The following is a 19,709-nucleotide window of genomic DNA, read 5'->3' as shown; positions in this document are numbered from 1 at the left end:
ATACTTTGCGCCTGCGCTGATGACAACCGCACAGAACTTGTGTTTTTGTGTCACTTGCTTGCTACATTATACAATCTGAGGTTGCAACAAAGTAGCAGACCGCTAGAGTCTATAACAGTCTATGGTTGTAACCACAGTCTATGGTTGTAATCCTATGGTTGTAACATGTTTCGAGGTAGTCAGTCTAGCCTACACACATTCTTAATAGGAATATTGAAAACACTTTGATCAAGGAGAATGCTAAATAGGATGGTGGAATTAAAGTCTTTTTATTATGTTATTATGCGGTACAAATAAGCAAAATGCTTGTTTTTTAAAGTAATGTAAAGAATTGGCAAGACTGGCATGAACGTTTTGATCAAATATAGCTTAATCTTAGAGCCCTGGGCTATGCTGAAATCTTAAAACCAGTTGAAAGTAATAGGGTAGGCCTATTATTCCAACATAACCCTAAAGTTAACATTAAAGTTAATAGCCTACACACTTCAGGTCATATTATTCTGGCGATAAAAGTAGCCTACACACGAGACAGACATTTTATCATCTACCTTATCACACATTAGGCTATGCATTTTCCCAGCTCATGAGAGTGGGGTAATTTCGCCCCGTAGACGCGAGATGTAGCACATGTTGCGCTGCTATCGGCACGCCACTGGGTGGAAGCAATAGAGCGGTGATTGCTCCTTCGGTGTCCTGTGCATTTAATAGCCAGTTTGAAATGAAAAATATAAAACCAAAATCAAATCAAATCAAAATCAAATAAATCAAAAATGTGTAATGGTAAACAGTGTGTTTTGATAATTGATTTAACATGGGTGTTGGAGTTTCAAAACTTGTTCAGTGTCGCAATTTAAAGGCCTATTCTCACTTACCCTTTTTCTTTCTTAGATAGATGGAGAGAGAGAGAGAGAGATGGCGTTTCCTTACATTAAAAACGTATGAGTGATCAGGAAATGCTGAGGACAAACAAAGATCAATAATTAAGCATCTCCTGACTCTGGTGCTAAAAGATTAGAATAGTTAATAATGTGAAATCAGATGGATTTGTATGAGTGATTATGACTACATATGCTGGCGTTATCATCGGTAAACTGCAGAATGAATGTCTGTTCAATCACTTGTACAACGATGCTGTGAGATCTGCTTGTCACTGCCTTTTACTGTTCTAGCGAAACGTTTGTATCACCGCGATCTGACACAAGCATGCGCAATGCAGCCCCTGTGTCAGCCCCGAGCCTACTCCAAAGCCAGGCAGCAGAGAGTATTCAGACAGTGGTATCCACAGTTCCTGTTTCCGCCTTGCGCTTCGACAGATCTCAACCTCTTAAGCATCTCTCTTGCCCCGAAGACATACCCTCTGGATCACCGGATTTTTTGTGCCAAAAAACAGGTAAGTGGATTTTCTTACTCGGTTGTCCGAGACAATGTCGGGGACGTTGTTTTTCCATTTGCAAGCCCTCTCCATCCTGGCCTGTTGCTAGCTATGTGGACTGCTAGACGAGACTGAATAGCGGACAGGGCTCAGCGATCTAGCGGCAGTTCCGTTATAAATTATGTTGTCTCCCGTTCAGGCACGGGCTGTAAAAAGAGCTGAGATTGAATGCACACATTATTGAACCGTGCATTATCGCCGTGTATGTCAACTGTTAAAGCAGACGCAAAAGAATGTGGCTATAGAGAATGGAGGCTATAGGCTACTCTACTTCTCCATCCGATGGCTACTTTTTCTCTGTGAATGATTCCTGATGAACAAGAACGAGAAAACGCATTCAGCTGACGTGACTGAAGTGGATATCCACTTTTTACATAAAAATAGTCAGGGCATCCTATCTTATAGTCTAGCGATACAGTGAGCAGCATGCCAGTCAGACCGCTGTAGCCTATGAGACTGGTCAACAGCCCAAATCAGGGACCAAAAACACTATGTTGAGACTACTGAAGTAGGTCGAATTTTGCTCTTCCAACAAATACTGCATGGGTTGGCACCGTCTTTTGCATCCAGCCAGGGCTTGAGGCTTATGTTTTTAATATGACCTGATGACGGAGGAGTAGCCTAAGCTGTGATTCTGTATCGCGTTGTGAAGGCTTTATTGCAGACAGCGCTGCTGCTGGTTAAGCTACTGCCACTTGAGGTCACGAGTCAAGTGTTAGGAGGTAACCAACAAATAAGATGCATTCTGCGTTTTATGCATATTATTCTCTGGAATGTAAACAGTTGTTTAAACAGCACAGTATGATTAGATAGGCTATATTAGTGATCTGATCTGCTACAAGTAACGGTGAATATCACATGGAGTTTGCACACTAGGGACATATTTTCCGAAGTCCATTTCTGGCCTATGAAAACACATTAGATTACATTGAATCGATTCTCGAGACATGGTGACGATAACCTGAAAACAATCACAGTGTGGCCTAATCGTGGCTGCTCACTCGCGAGGGCCTGAGTGGTTAACGGTCCCACACTGCTACTGAATTTCCTCTCATGATCGGATGCTGTAAGAGGTTCTGCGTTGAGTAGCCATATGAGTTGAAACCAAGCTATTTTGTCTCTTTATGGTTATCTTCAGTTATATTCTCCATGCTGTCATGTTTCACCATTCCTGAGCAGTATTGCGATGGCCTCAGAATAATTGGACAACTACATCAAATTCTGTAGGGTGTAACCAAGCTGTTCTAATTTGTTTATTAAGTACCTCCTTCATCAGTGGTCCCTATCCACACACTCTCTTTAATAATAAGTTACTTGTTATTATTGCAGAGATGACAGAGATGCTAGCCTACTTTTTGCAGTGAGTATTGACGTCTCAAAGCGCAGCCACTCTCAAATTTGAATATTTCATGAACTCTTTTGTCGGCATACATTTCTGTCCCTTCATCTACTCACAAATGTGCGGGCAATGGCCGCATCGGCGCTCTGGGATTTTTTTGCTCGTTGTATTGATTTTATCTCATCAATAACCTTTTGTAAGTGGACAATGCCGCAAATTAAACACATGGGGCATGTGCAATTAAACGATTTTTTTGATTTTAGCCCTATTGCAGAGATAAAATGTTTTAGCTTTTGCCTCCGTGGCTTTTTTTTCTCCCACAACTATATTTCTACCTTGTTAGATTTACACTTATTATCCAACTATTTCTAAAACATCACTAAAACCTGTAAACAGGTTAGCAATCCAAAATGTGTCACTGTTTCCTGGCGAAACAATGCATACGTGTAGACCTGTATTCTAATACACTGCCCGCTCTACTAATAACCAGGCCAGGTGTGATGTCAGTTTGTAGGCTGGCATAAGTGCACATAAAATGTATGGGGATACTATCACCCATATTGTGCACTGTTGCGCAGCTGTATGCTGGAACACTGTTCATTATCATGATAGAATCACACCTGTGTTATGGGTGTGAAGGCAGTTTATCAGACAGGCCTTTGTTAACCATTAGTCAGACCACATGTCACTGTAATTGTTGCCCTGCCCTGAGCTAACTTGTGGAACTTCTTTAGAGGTAGGCCTTTAACTGATCTCTTATAGTACTTCTTCCAGGTAAAGATTTGTGTGTCCAAAGAGAAATGTTAAATTGGTAGTCTCAGCTATCAGAGATTGTACATGATTCAATTATGTTTTTTTGAACAGTACTAATTGTGGAGATATGGCCATGTGGTTAAAGGATGTTGTTAAATTCACCTAATTAGTTATTCAGACATTTATTTCTTGCTTACTGGAATGAGTCACACTCTTGATGGAAAAATAATTGTTTTCCTTGTTCCTGCTGTACCATGCACCATGACATCATGGATAACACGCACACAGACACACGCACACACACACAGACACACATACACAAACACACACACACACACACACACACACACACACACACACACACACACGCGCATACATACATACCCGAAGGGTCGGACCTCCGTTTGACAAACCTCCGCATATATTCCGGATTTTATGTCTGAAAATGGTTATTCATGCGCTTTCACAGTCACACATACACACACACACACACACAAACACAAACATATGCACACAGTGAAATCAAAGAAAGAGATTTCTTTTCTCTCGTAGAAGCAATTTTTCCCAATTTTTTCACAAGACTCCCACCCACCAATGCAGACACAGACACACACACACACACACACACACAAATTTGTGTTTCTTTTCCATTTGCGCTCCTCTCCTTCACCAGTATCAGATGATGATTGCTTTAGGCGAGTTGCCATGGTGATTTGGTCAGTGGGTGGGGACAGAGTTGCAGATTGAGGTTAACATCAGTGTGGGCAATGCAGTTTTGTATTTTCCCTCAAAAACAGATGGAGAGTCATTCCAACAGGTGACTTCGTTCATGCCATGTTGGGTAGGGTGGCGGTGATGAAGGCTGGGAGGGAGGGTAGGTCTGGAGGGAGGCAGAGAAGGAGGCAGAGAAGGAGGAAGAGAGGGAGAGAGGGATGGAAGGATTGATGGATGATGGAGTGAGTAGAGATGGAGGGGAAGGCTAATCGCACTGACTTGATCTCTGGCAGGAGGCCTAATGGCAGCGCAGCAAGCTCTTCCCATGATGAACGCCTTCTCTATCTCCTTCCCTCTCTCTCTTTCTCTATCTCCCTATCTGTCCATCTCTCTCTCTCTCTCTCTTCTACTGCACTCTTTCCCTATTTGTCCCTTTTTGTCCCTATTGGTCCCTCTTCCACTGTACTTTTCTCACTGTCTCTACTGTCTCCCGCTTATCTTTTCGACTTTTTGTGTATTGCTGTTTGCTTTTTCAACCGCCATGTCTTAATCTCTTTCTCTTTCTCTTTCACTCTCTTTCTCACACTCTCTTTTCACCTCCATGATTCAAACCTTTACCTGATCATCGCCATCTCATAGGATTTCTGCTGCAAGGATTGCTGCATGCTGTACATGTGAAATGTAAGGCAGGTGAGTGTAAATGGAGTTTGCTATAGTTTCTGTGGTAGCAAAGATAGACAAAGATAGACAAAGATAGGTCTGTTTGTGCAATAGATTATTTGTCAGGAGGCTGATAGAAAAGTTACAAAGTAGTAGCAATATATAGTGCACAGATAATCAATCTAACTCTCAATTCAACGTACAAAGCCCAAAATGCAGTGTATTACACTGTAATATCATCTTCACAAAAAATGAATTGTAGGCCTAGTAGATGGTCATTTTTTTCAGACCTCTTATTCTCTGCCCCATAGCATGGTGGAGGCAGTAACTAAGGCCCATATTATGCTCTCTTGAATGTCAAAATATTTCCCATCATGAAAGTTATGGTCGCAATCTTGATTCACACCTCTATGTGATCCAATTTTAGAATGACCAAATTTCTGCCTCATTTGACATAATTCTGCTGCATTTACACTGTGTTCCAAATTATTATGCAAATTAATTTTTTCTCAGATTTTCCTAAATAGTTGATGCAAATGACAGTCAGTATCATTTTCAAGTCATCAACCGTTTATATTTATTATATTTATATTATAATTCGAATTTTATTGAACAAACCTCCCAATGATAACTAGCCTGGGTGCCAGCCGAACTTAGTCCCGCCCACAACATTTGACGTCGGGAAGTTCGGTCTGGCATTGCTCCGTTGTGGAGCAACTATGCTCGCACCAGAGCTTTGCAGATCAATCAAATCAGGCTTTACGATGATGGACAGGTGAGCAACAGCGCCTCGTCTATCACGTCATCTGAGCCACTTAGGTTGAGCGTCAAAAATGCTGTGGCTAGAAGGAGACAGATGGCTTCTAAGACTCCATATGGAAAATGCATATTATTTCAGTGAGGTTTTATCACTGAAAATGATTATTTCTGAAAACTTTGGCCAAAGTTGAGATATGGGAAAACTCATGGTTTCACTTTCATCAAGGGGAAACAGCGTGTTGCATTGTGACATGTTGTTCCCCTCGTTCGTTTGAAAACTCTGATTGAAACCTGTTTGAGGGATTTGTGACAGCCTTTCCCAGCTGTTTATAACATGTTTGTAGCATATCAGGGTTCAACGGACTTATTTTCAAAAACGGAGGGGATGTAGGCTATCAGTTTTTTCCTAATAGCATAACCTACTACGTATCTCTTAGATTTCACTAATGAGTGTTGTAGGAGATATTGACGGCACAATAACTATTTCGTTGCTCTGATTGGTTAGGTCTATCCAATTGTCTATTCCCGTATCAGTTGAAACACGCTCCATAATTTATAGGTTGTAAATAACTAAAAATGGTCAATTGTTGAATTTGCAGCATTAGGAGATTAAATTTAATCAAAAGTTATTTCAATTAAAAACATCTTAACAGGCCAAGTTACATGTGAACATAGGACCCCTTCATTGATATCACCTTCACAATTCTTGCATCCATTGAACTTGTGAGTTTTTGCTTTAATGTCTTTGCAGAATAGCCTCCCAGAGCTGCCAGAATGTCAGAATAGCCTCCCAGAGCTGCTGCTTGGATGTGAACTGCCTCCCACCCTCATAGATCTTTTGCTTGATGATGCTCCAAAGGTTCTCAGTAGGGTTGAGGTCAGGGGAAGATGGGGGCCACACCATGAGCTTCTCTCCTTTTATGCCCATAGCAGCCAATGACCCAGAGGTATTCTTTGCAGCATGAGATGCGAGATGCATGAGATTGTCATGCATAAAGATGATTTTGGCAGGCACGGTCCTTCTTTTTGTACCACGGAAGAAAGTGGTCAGTCAGAAACTCTACATACTTTGCCGAGGTCATTTTCACTCCGTCAGTGACCCTAAATGGGCCTACCAACTCTCTCCCCATAATTCCGGCCCAAAACATGACTCCGCCACCTCCTTGCTGACGTCTCAGCCTTGTTGGGACATGGTGGCCATTCACCAACCATCCATTACTCCATCCATTTGGACCATCAAGGGTTGCACAGCACTCATCCGTAAACAAAACTGTAGCAAACGGTAGCAAACAGGAAGCAGAATTGCAATTCGAATTGTGCACAACCAGTGTTTCCCAGAGAATTTAATTCCATTTGTGGTGGTTGGTTTGCAGAATTAACTTGAATGCAACAGTTTTTAACAAATTAGCACAACGTGGTTATGATGCTAACCAGATTTAAGCACAGTTTTGTACAACCTGGAAAATCATTGTGTGGTGGTAAATGTTGATATTGTGGTGGGCCGCCACAAATAAGTCAATGTATGGGAAACACTGACAACCCTGTTATGCACACTTGCAAACTTCTTGAGGATCCTACACCTTGAGGTTCACGGGACACCAGCGGCTTCAAATACCTGTGTGGTGCTTTGCAATGGCATTTTAGCAGCTGCTCTCTGGCACCTTCCTTATTATGCCTTTGTCTGCTTTGAATCAGCGACAAATTTCTTCACAGTACGATGATCACACATACGTTTTCAGGAAATATCCAATGTTTTCTTGTCCAAGGTAGTGCACAATGTCACGCTTTTCAGCAGCAGAGATCCTTTTTCTTTCCCATATTGCTTGAAACCTATGGCATGCTTAATAATATGGAACATCCTTCTTAAGTAGTTTTCCTTTGATTGGGCTCACCTGGCAAACTAATTATCACAGGTGTCTGAGATTGATTTCAATGATCCAAAGAGCCCTGAGACACAATATCATCCATGAGTTTAATTGAAAAACAAAAAAAATAAATGTTTATGCCACTTAAATCAAATTTGCATAATATTAGCAATCACAATCACAGTTATTGACCAAATTGTTATTTTAAGCATAGATATAGGCCCAGAATTTTACAATCATGCATCCCTATTATTTGCACGGCCACGAGATAATCATCATTTCAATTTTAGGCAAGAAAATTGTTATTCTCATTTTATCCAGAATCGGGCAGCCCTAGGTCACAGTCATATTCAAAGAAAAATGTTACCGCTGTAATGATATCCTTCAGAAAGAACACAAGTTCCTTCAGGCCACAGTGGCTCGCCCCTGGCGCTTGGCCCCCATCATTGCTGCATGCCGCTTGTTGTACTCTTACCATTCCATTTTTGATCAGTTATAAATATCGTACTGCACTGTGGAGTGCTGCTGGAGTATCAACAGGGTGATGCAAGGGGTCAGAGGTCAGGCCTGGGACCATCTGGAAACCCCAGCTGACCCCCAGCCCCTTCACACACACACACACACACACACACACACACACACACACACACACATTGTTCCTTCAGTCCTTGTCTTCTTGGCACCGCTAATCAGATGTAAATGGCATGCGCAAGTGAGTGGCCTGTCTTGAATGTGAGCGGCTTGGTGGTTCTCAGCGGGGAGGCCTTCAGGGTTGCAAGTTTTATCCTGGGACTGTGCCAGGCTCTGCTACAGCCGCCTCCTCAACACCAGCCCACCGCACACGCCACAGAGTGGACTCATGTGACCTGTCAACGCAGGAATGTGGAGAGACTCAAAGAGAAAGATAGAGAGAGATATAGAGAAAGAAGGGGAGGGAGAGAGACTACTCTACCACTCTCACTCACACACACACACACACACACACACACACACACACACACACACACACACATACACTCACTAACACAAATACTGGCACATTCAAACACACGCCCCTCCCCCACCCAAGAGAGTGAGTGGATGACTGACATGAGGGGGTTAAGTAGGGACAGCTTCTCAGTGAGACGCTGATCTTAGCGTGCACACTGCCCTCTGTGAAAGAGCCCAGCTGAATGTGCTGCCCTTCCACTGACAGGGACCAAGTGACTTTCATTGTTGGGCCTTTGAATTGTATATATTGAGGACGGTGGAATAGACACACATATGCACGCACGCACACAGACACACACACACACACACACACACACACACACACACACACACACACAAACACACACACACACACCACTATGTGTCATACGACCCTTGCAGTGTAGGAAATATACAGTTATTTGCTGTCAGTTGCACTTTGAGTGACAAAACACACAGAGAGAGTATTGCTACCATGTCATATGTGTGAGAGCGAACATAAAGAGAGAGAGAGAGAGAGAGAGAGAGAGGCCAGCAAAACATCCCAGGAAATCCCACATGTGGTCAGATAAAGAGGAGATAATCTTGGCCGTATCAGGCCAGGACCTCTGTCCTGTTGTTGAGATGCTCCTGGAGAGGCCCATGCAGCAGGAGTCCCCTGTCCCTCACATATCCTGTTGACCCCGCCGTTGCCATACCAACCAGAGGAGATGACCCCAGGCAGTGAGGAATGCGCTGTCGCTGCTGCTGCCTGCTGTTTGCATGTGTGATTGTGTGTGTGTTTGTCTGTGTGAGAGTGTGTGTGTGTGTGTGTGTGTGATGTGTGTGTGTTTGTGGGATTAGCTAAAAGCCAAGCCTCTACCACCCCATGCTGCTCCCTGAACCACTAAAGCATTACTCAATGAACTCCACTGAAAGAGGAGAAAAGACTGGCCAAGCAGGAAGAAAAAAGGAAGGCAAAAAGAAGATGCGGATAGAGAGGAAAAAAGAGGGAGACAGAGGGATTGCCAAGAATGCATTTGTTGTCGTTGTACCTCCCTCTACTTTTTTGCTTTCTTTCTTTCTCTCTATCTCTCTCTTCCCTGAGGGTGTGGGTGTGAGTGTCCTGAGTGGATCTGTTAGTGTGTGTGTGAGGGAGTGAGACAAGGACAGTGGATGAGTGAGTTGGTGTGTGTGTGTTTCTGATAGAGAGTGGCCAAGAAGGAAAGTGTGTGTGTGTGTGTGTGGGTGGGTGTGTATGAAGCGCTGACCCATCTGCTGTTTTCCTGCATGCTCAGTGGCTTCCTCTGCCTTGTGGCGCTGCAACCAGCTTCTCAGGGACTGCCATCCCCCTCTTCCATCTACCTCTCTCTGGAGAGAGAGAGAGAGAGAGAGAGAAAGAGAGAGACACATAAAGAGATAGCGGAACAGAGTGGGGAGAAGGATGGAGCGTACAGCAAACAGTGCTCTCAACAGAGAGCTTTTCCTCTCCCCATATTTCACACGTGGGACCCTACCATGTCTGCATTATGTTGTGCAACACATGACCACCCCAGGGCTTTTTCCCTCGTTACCTCCCTCTTTCTCTCATTCTATTTCTATCCATCTCCCTCTCTCTTTTTCCAACTCTCACTCTGCTCCTTGCTGGCATATTTGTAATGGAACTAGTGTGTATGTCTGGTTAGGAAATGAGCTTTCCATGTGTTATCTGGAGTTAGTGTTTAGGTTCAGCCCCTTAAGCACTTCCTCTGACTGTCTAAGGCTCTTTGTTCGTGTGTGTGTGCACGCGTGTGTGTGCGCGCGCATTTATGTGTGCATGTGTATGCCTTTGCATCATAAGCATAACTAAGTCTCTGATCAAGTATATGTGTGTGTGTGTGTGTGTGTGTGTGTGTGTGTGTGTGTGTGTGTGGTCTTGACAGTCTAACCTCTATGCCAGGCTTTGGCGGCTGCGTTGTGCAGGGCCCAGGTAGTGGGGATTTGGGAAGCTAAGAGGATTGTGTGGAAGGCTGTTGCCGGATTGGCCTGATTGGATTGCACTGACCGATGCTGACTCATGATGTCCAGGGCAGGGGCCAGGCATGCCAGGTCTGTGTCTGTGTCTGCCCAGCACTGCGCTGTTGCACCTCACCTCAAGGGCGCTAGCAGGTGTTCCCCACAGCAACATGTGGCAATATGAACTCTGGGTTGCCAGATATGTTCACATACCCACATACCACTATACAAATGCTGGGTTGCCAGATTTTTCACCTGTCAACAGGCCACTATGCTAACACTTGGTGGCCAGATTTTTTCTACCTGTCAGCACACCACTGTTGGTTTGAAGCTGATAGGACTTGTTGAGTTCCGAGACAGTCTGTGACTTGAGCACATGAAGATGAAGTGATCCACCCTACACACGGAGGCTGCAGAGGATGAGGGCATTTTTTTTCTTTCTTTTGTATTTTCATGCTCGGAGTCTGCATGGAGGGGTTCCACTCACTTCCTATTCCTTTCTATTATTCTCTCTCTCTCTCATTCTCTCCCTCCCTCGTTTTTACTCTCTCTCTCTCTCTCCTCTCCTCTCCTCTCCTCTCGGTGCCCGTCGTACAGAGCTCATATCTTGTGGGCGGTGAGCCGTGGCGGGAGGGTAGCTGCTGACTGACTGCGGCTTAGTGCCCTCATGGCCACCAAGCCCAGTTAGAGACTTGCTCAAGAGGGAGGTTCAAAGGTTAACTCTGACAGGCAGAAGACTCTCTCTCTCTTTCTCTCCCTCTCTCCCTCTCTTCCTCTCGCTGTTCTTCTCTCTCTTGCTCTCCCCCCTCTCACTCTCTCTCTCTCTCACTGTCTCCCTCTTATCAGTCACTTTTCTTATTTCCCTCTCCTCCCAGCCCATTTACTGTGCGTCTCACTCAGTCCTTTCTCATCTTTATCCGGCTCCTCTTGTCTTCAGAGCCTTTAATGGCATGGCCATCATCATTCCCATTAGCAGTGCAGCTGCAGTTCACCATTTCTGTTATTGTGAAGTCACAAAGAGGGATCTTGCCACTGAACAAATGCTTCAGCAACTGCCCGAGAGTAAAGAGGATTGCGATCATTTATGGCATTGGACTGCAAGTGTCCATTGGAAGCAAAGCCGCTAAAATACCATTGGCTGGTACTCTGCTAGATTGTCCATTTGAAGTAGAAGCTACCAACCTACTGAGTCATTGGCGATTCTCTCTCTCTTTCTCTCTCTCTCTCATTCTCTTTTTACTTCCCTCCGATTATAAAAGTGAAAAAGGGGGATGTAGCACAATCACTGGGCCATTACTACTAGGGCCATTACTACTAGGACCATTTCCTCTACTTCGCTGGCCCTGCGCTTTTTTTGTTGATTGAACTCATCCTGATCTTCAAAGGTCAGGTGCAGATAAATAGAGTAGTGGTCCCTGTTGGCATGGCAACCCAGCTGGAGAGCCACAGGCAAGATCAGGGGACTTCGATCAGGGGACATCAGGTGTTGCCTTTATGCTGCCTGTTTGAAACACAACAACAACAACAACAACAACACCAGGAGCTAGGACAGAAGGGGCACCAGAGGGTGTGTGGTTGTGTGTGTGTGTGTGTGTGTGTGTGTGTGTGTGTGTGTGTGTGTGTGTGTGTGTGTGTGTGTGTGTGTGTGTGTGTGTGTGTGTGTCTGTGTGCACATGGTTATAAACAGACCTGGAATTATCTCACTAAAAGCTGTCAGGGAGACTTTCCAGATCATTTGAGCTGTTTCATTACATTCATGCCCACGGTACACACACAAACACACACACACACACACACACACACACACACACACACACACACACAACCCCATACACACAACAGCCATTGCATCAGATGTCCCAGTTGCATTGCCTTGCATGCATTTAGATATATCTTATGAAGTTGTTCTAAAAACTCCTCACCATCTACAAGCATCTCCACAACAAACTGATTAATAAATAAATGAATGCACAAATGGATAAATAAATGTAATCCCACGGTTCTCTAAGCACAAGTGATGATGTGTAAAACCCTCGGTGGAATTGCGCAAGGCGAAAGTGCGGCACATCCCGGTTCCACTAGCACTCCACGGCTGTGCTTCCTTAATGAGGGAGAGCACGGCAGAAAAAGAGTGTCACTTCTGCAGAAATGTGTCACTCCCCCTGGGCTCACCAAAGAGGGAAGCCACAAGAGGAAGAGCCCCGATGTGCTCATGGGAAACTGGAGGAATCCGTTAATGCTGCTAACAAAAACTCCCGCTGCTCGACTGATGTTTCCCATTTATCTGTCCGTGGGGGATGATCCTGGTCGGGGCAGAGAAATGAAATCTTCTGGTGGATGCCTCAGAGGGGTTATGGTTATTGACCGGGGTCAGAATCCTCTTATGTGACATGGGATGTGGGAATACTTGCCTGTGGTCGCAGTTGATATATTTTAGCATTGTGAAAGATGAACTGGGATTTATACAGCCCGAAGAGCTACGGAAGTGGGTATTGTTTGTGGTCTCTAATGTTACATGGGATGTGTATTTCCCATTTACCACTGCACATTTTTCTGATGTCATCCTACGGCTGCTGAGTGACATTTGAATGAGTTGACGGTCATATTCAAAATTAAGAGACCACTGCAAATTTGAATATGACCGTCAACTCATTCGAATGTCACTCAGCAACCATAGGGTGGCCTTAGAAAAATGTGAAATGTGAGAAACGAGATCTGTATCAGCACGTGGGATTCTTTGGAAGCAAATCTATGACGATGGTGGTTTTGCAATATCAACTCTAACCAGCTGGCCTACAGGAGCGTTAGTGACGGGCCTGTGAGTTTACATCACCGGAGAATTTCAGCAGAGTGAACACCAGACAGGAAGTGTGGAGTTGTCTGCTCAGTGTGGTGCAGGAGGCAAAGCGAGGTGTTGTGGTGTCAGCGCCGCTCCTCTGCTCTCCTCCTTCTCTCCCCACTCCTCTAATAATAATAATGATAATAATAATAATAATAATAATGGTTATTTGTATTGCACTTTATATTACAGCAATCTCAAAGTGCTAAAGAGCAACAATTAAAGATAATGCAATTAAAAAAAGATCAAGGTCAAAAGGTCTTCCTGTTCTTGTCATCCCCCTCCCCCTTGTACCTTTACAGACATCTTGGTTTGAACTTATCCTCAGTTCACCTCATCTCTGCCCTCTGCTGAATGCAAACTCTCTCACACACACTTCCTCTAGTCTAGTGCATATGATACTCCACTAAGAAATGAATTAGTGTTATCACTGGCTCTACCTTATCATAACACAAACACACGCACACACGCACACACACACACACATTTTAACCATTTATTTATGTCCACATGAAGAAAATGGTACAGGGACACAAAAATTAAGAATGCAGTACAATACATATGCAAACCTATGGACCAGTAGCATGCACCAGGTCTTCACAATATCACTTAACTTAAGTTATATGTGGCGGCTGCCAATAATAGCAGAGATGGCACAGTACTTTGCAAGCTGTTTAGCCCTCCCTTTGGCCATCCCAAGTAGTTGCAGCCCTCTTACTACCAACCTGTGTACGTGTCCTAGGCTACCAAATATGAATACGAGTAGTCTGCACCTATAGCCTAGCTCTGAGATGGTGTTTAGGAGTGGTTGGTATTTTACTACCTCAAACACACACACACACACACACACACACACACATACACACACATACATTCTTAGCCTCGTCTTATTGTCCTTTGTAAGACTGTGAGTCTGTATAAGAAGAGTCTTTGTTCTTCTTTGTTAACTTAGAGAAACCGGGGCTGCACAAGCTTTAACCTGTCACCTCTACACCATTCCCTCATATGTATAGCGTGGTCTCTGTCACTTGGACAGTTTTAGCCCTGCCCGTTAGACCAATCAGTGAGTTCTCGCGGAACACCTATTGTTCTGCTCCTTTTCACCGGTCCAGCCTAAAGTGCTTGTAATTGGTCATTTCCGATTGCATCCCGGCCTGTGCCGTCGTTCACCCTCATTCCGACAGTCTCCATAGAAACAAACAGCAGGTGTGTGAGTGTGAGGTATGATGTGGAGTTCTCTTTGCAATGCTACTCCATCCACTTGCAACCCCCCCCCCCCCCCCCCCCCCCCCCACACACACACACACACTTCCTTCTCTTCCTCCCTCCACACCTCTCTTTATTCTCTCTCTTCTCGGGGCAGTGAACAGACAGCCGTGCTTTGACTCACTGGGCAGAAGCTAGACTCTGTGTAGGGATGAGCTAATCTGATCAGCAGTGGGGACAGCGCGCTCACCATGTTTATCTGCTCCTAGTAACTATGATGGGGGGGGGGGGATTGCTGCACCCAGTAAATCAGTATACACCCACACATGCCGTAATGGGGATTACTTAAAGGACGGGGGATGACCCTGCTGAGAAGCCTCTTAGGAATTTCATGGGCACGGTTGTTGGAGGGATTGTTGTTGCTGCTGCTGGTGGTGGTGGTGGTGGTGGTGGTGGTGGGTGGCAGGGGGTGCTTATGGTGCTATTGAGAAGAGGGGTGGTAAATGGCGGGGGGACCTGCGAGAGGTTTTTGGGGTGGGATGGGGTGGGGTGGGGTGATCCGGAGGCAGTGTGTGTGATGACCCTCCGGGAACATTGAGTGTGAAAGAGTCTTAGCTGAAAAATGGAAAGCGGATTGCCTCGTGCTGCACGTTCGTTTTCACTTGACTGCATATTCAGTCATTGTTAGGTGCTTTCGGCATTGTGTTGGGAGGAGAAAAAATAGGCTTATGGAGCTTTCTAGTGGAACTGAACTCACATTGACCTGTGTGTGTGTGTGTGTGTGTATGTATGTATGTATGTGTGTGTGCATGTGAGCGAGTGTGTACTTGTGTTTGTACTTGAGTGTATTGAAGAGATTGTGCATGCATGTTTATATGCTTTTGCATTCTAAGAGATCACCATTGAGATAGCTTGGCCTTAGCATTCCACCTGAAAGTGATAGCATAGAGTTGAACTCCTGAGCTAATCTGCCATTCACATCAGGACATCCCACCAGTGGCCAGGAAGAAATGGGTCAGCCGACACCAAATCCCCGAAACAGTCACAAGAAAAATGCAGCACCTGTTGCCAATAGAAACAGGGCCAGAGGCTGCATTATAATTGAGTTTTTTTCTTTATCGGTGTCATTTTGGAAGATTGACTGCATGTAGTGTGTGTTTTGGTTTGGTGTGTGTGTGTGTGTGTGTGTGTGTGTGTGTGTGTGTGTGTGTGTTGTGTGTGTGTGTGTGTGTGTGTGTGTGTGTGGCAGTAGCTGGAGGAGACCTTAGACACCTGGGGAGAAGCTCAGATGAGTGGAAGCTTATGTGGAATCTAGTGCCAGTGAGATTAATATGGCCCGAAAGAACCTGACCCAAAGTAGATGCTGATGGTGTGTGTGTTGGGGGGGGGGGGGCATGAGCAGTGTTTAAAAATTATGGCATTGCCTTTGTTGATTGTAAGTATGTAAGTTGTCTTATATGTACACTTATATGTTGCTGTGTACTAGTGTTGAGTGAGCATTTCTTGTTCAGTGTGTGTGTGTGTGTGCGTGTGTGTAGCTGAAAGGGGAATTAGAATTTAAATGTTCAGGCTTCTGCTACGCATGGACCAACGTTTACACAGTAGTAATGAGCATGAATGATGTGGGGAACAAGAATGCAAGTATGAGAGAGAGAGAGAGAGAGAGAGAGAGATGGATGGAGAGATAAGGACAGACCAGGCAAGAAAGAGAGAGAGAGAGAGAGAGAGAGAGAGATAGAGAGAGAGAGATGGGCTATGAATGTTAGGGTATAATCTACAGAAGAAGTAATTTCCACGCCTGATTGCTGTGATCACAGCAGCCCTTTGAGAGCGCTGGGGCAGCAGGCATAAACAGGCGTCTTAATACGGAGAAATGCCATTTTCAGGCCCCACTCCGGCCCTCAGGCAAGAGAAGGGAGGGAGAGAGGGAAGGAGGAAGAGAGAGAGGGAAGGAGGGAGAGAGGGAGGCATTATCCAGCTCATTCAGTTTGCTTAGGCCAAGCTCAAATGAACCATCCACTGGGAGGGCTAACGTTAGATACACACCTCTGCTTTCCAGAGTGCGGGTGAATCATGGTAAGATTTCACATGTCTGGAATAACACACACACACACACACACACAAATAGTTACACATACAGTATACTGTTCACAGAAGGAAATCAAAATATGCTCCTCTGATGTGGTTTGTTGCATGAATATTGTCAGTCTGCTTTTAGCAACACCCGAGTACACGATCATGTGCCAACACATACACACACGCACACAAGCACATTCAGATGCACATACACATTCATACACACTCACCCACTGTCCCTCTCTCGCGCATGCACGCCCACACACACACACACACACACACACACACACACACACACACACACCCCTACAGAGGTGCGGCTTGTAGTTGCGGTGCTGTCTGTGTGAATGAGTGTGCCAGGCCTCTCTCTCATCTGGGTCTGTGGAGCAGCGCGTAATTGGCTGATGTGTTCTCCATCTGTCGGCCCACTCACATTCCTGCTGCTGTTTACCGGTGCTGCACTGAAACCCATGGCTCTCAGTCAGACACACACACACACACACACACACACACACACCACACACACAAACATTTGTGTATATATATTCACACAAATAAACATTCATTCTGTCTTTCTGTCATGCACGTATATTCACTCACGTTGTGTCATGCACACATCACCTCTCCTCGTACGTATTTCCGTTCCTGCACACACACACACACACACACACACACACACACACACACACACACACACACACACACACACACACTCACAGAAACTAATTGATAAACACACACACACACACACACCCACAATCACTTCCCCTTCAGGCATTCATAAGACTAGGCAGGCACACAAACCCACACACATTTAAACACACAGACAAAGAAACAGGAACTCATGTGCACACACACACACACACACACACACAAACCACACACACACACACACACACACACACACACACACAAAATCACTTCTCCACAACAAATTTGCTGCACTTGACACACACAATCAGCACCACAACCATACCCTCCGCAAGCATGCACACACACACACACACACACACACACACACACACACCCTTGCACCGCTCTCTGTCAAGCCTCATAACCATTCATCTTGACAAGCACACACACTTAAGCACACACACACGGGTGCACACGCTCTCGCACCACTCACTGACTCCCCATCATAAATATGCAAACTCACCAGCAGACAGACACAAACAAACATACCCGTGTTCAGACACACACACACACACACACACACACACACACACACACACACACACACACATGTGGGATTCCTGCGCTCTCTTGTTGAGGGAGCAGTGCATGGCATCAAATGGAATTCATAAAAGTTGATAAATATCCTTCTGCCATTTCATTATCTCCCCTCCACATCTCTCCATTTCTCTCCTCCTGGAAGCGAGGGATGCTATGGTATGGCCCATTTGTTCCCCCCCTTCCTCTGGCATCTCTATCTGCACTCTTCGTCCTCTCCTCTCCTCCTCCTCTTCTCTTCTCTTTTGTTTTCCTCTCCTCTGCTGTCTTCTTTTCCCTCCTCTCTTCCTCTCCTCCTGTCTTCCTCTCCGCCTCTCTTCCTCTCCTCCTCTCTTCCTCTTCTCCTCTGCTGACTCCTTTTCTCTCTCCTCTCTTCCCTTTTTTCTCTTCTCTCCTTCACTTCTTTTCTCTCCTCCCTCCTTTTTCTTCTTCCTCTTCTCTTCTTCCTTTCCCCCACTACCCCCCCCCACCCCTTCTCTCCTCTATAGCCTGAAGTTTTCCATTTCACAGTTCTGCTCCGGGCGATGGATCAAACACATCACAGTTACTTCAGTCTTTCCTTCGTCATCCATCACTCCTGTGTGTGTGTGTGTGTGTGTGTGTGTGTGTGTGTGTGTGTTGTTTTCCAACCTCAATTTCTCTTTTTTATCCTGAGAACTACCAGAGCTGTGGGCCATTAAACACTTGCTGTCACTACACATCCTGCTAGTGTGTCAGCATTCCTTGACCCTTTAAACACACACACACACACACACACACACACACACAAAACATCTAGAGCATCATTACATTATGGCACCATTCACACACCCATATACACTCTACATAGATGTATGTATATAGGCCACACACCTCAGCACATATTATGTTACATATACACATCCACACATCCACTTTCTCAGACACACACACACACACACTACATGTATGTAGGCTTTTGTGGGCATCCATATCACCCCCAGGCACATAAGACACAAATGCATACACAGACACACACACACACACACACACACACACACACACACACACACACACACACACACACACACACACACACACACACACACACACACACACACAGCCCACAAACTCATTTGTGACAAAAATACAACTAAAGATGGCAGTGTTCTGTGCTTAGGTTCAGACCGGTGTTCCATATAGAGGGTCATTAAGGCTCACATTAACTTTAAATGTCTCGGAAAGCCATCCCCATAACAGGCCTACTCTAGTGATCGACTACCCTGTGTGTTCATTTCACGACAATGTTCCTCTCCATGTTGACGCACTCGACGACATCCAAGTTTCACACAGAAAGGCTGATTAGCCATACCCCTCACATCTCATTACAAACAGGCTATCGCAAAGACCCTCTCGAGAGCGCGGCGGGCCGCTCAAAGGTTTGCTAGTCAGGCGGCAGCAAAGAAGTTTTAAACCGGCAAATGCAAAGACCCTCTCGAGAGCAAAGCGGCTCAGTGGTTTGCCAGTCAAGCGGCAGCAAAAGAAGATATCAAACGGCAAACTCCAGCAGCGCAAACCCTCCTTCTGTCTCTGAGCAGCTCATCTGCATTAACGCGCATCTCTCGTCCATAATGGATGCATGGGCTATAGCTCATCTAAAAGGTCTCTGTAAACTGTTATATTGCGCATCCTCATTAAAAATGCAATACTCCGCTTGTCTTCCACTCAAGCTTAAATCCCATTGGCAAATTATGCCGGAGCAGTCACGCGATGTTGCCTCTCCCCATTTGACAGTAGGAGATGGATATGTCCAATCAGCCGATGATTTCAAGCGTGTTTGATTTTGATAAGGCGGTTACAACTTGCCTGTATTAGGGACGTGCCATATCGTATCATTCATGATATACCGGCAACATTTGTCATCCTGTTGGAGTT

The 19,709-nt window shown here is 45.1% G+C and overlaps 1 protein-coding gene across 2 annotated transcripts in view; it reads left to right on the top strand.

Annotated features, from left to right (window-relative positions):
- Positions 1–1,270: 1,270 nt before the first annotated feature.
- fut8a (fucosyltransferase 8a (alpha (1,6) fucosyltransferase)) overlaps positions 1,271–19,709 on the top strand; it is a 90,105-nt gene continuing 71,666 nt past the window's right edge. For both annotated transcript variants that reach the window (XM_076300787.1, XM_076300784.1), the window contains exon 1: positions 1,271–1,390. The gene's annotated coding sequence lies outside the window, so the exon portion shown is untranslated. The remainder of the gene's footprint in view (positions 1,391–19,709) is intronic.

Source organism: Alosa pseudoharengus, unplaced genomic scaffold (genome assembly GCF_046254945.1).
Source record: "Alosa pseudoharengus isolate Yale_2024_CS ecotype anadromous, Long Island Sound unplaced genomic scaffold, YU_APseudo_1.1 YU_APseudo_1.1_scf_22, whole genome shotgun sequence".
NCBI lineage: Eukaryota > Metazoa > Chordata > Actinopteri > Clupeiformes > Clupeidae > Alosa > Alosa pseudoharengus.
Note: the sequence above shows the minus strand (reverse complement) of the source record. Positions and strands in the feature narration are given on the sequence as shown.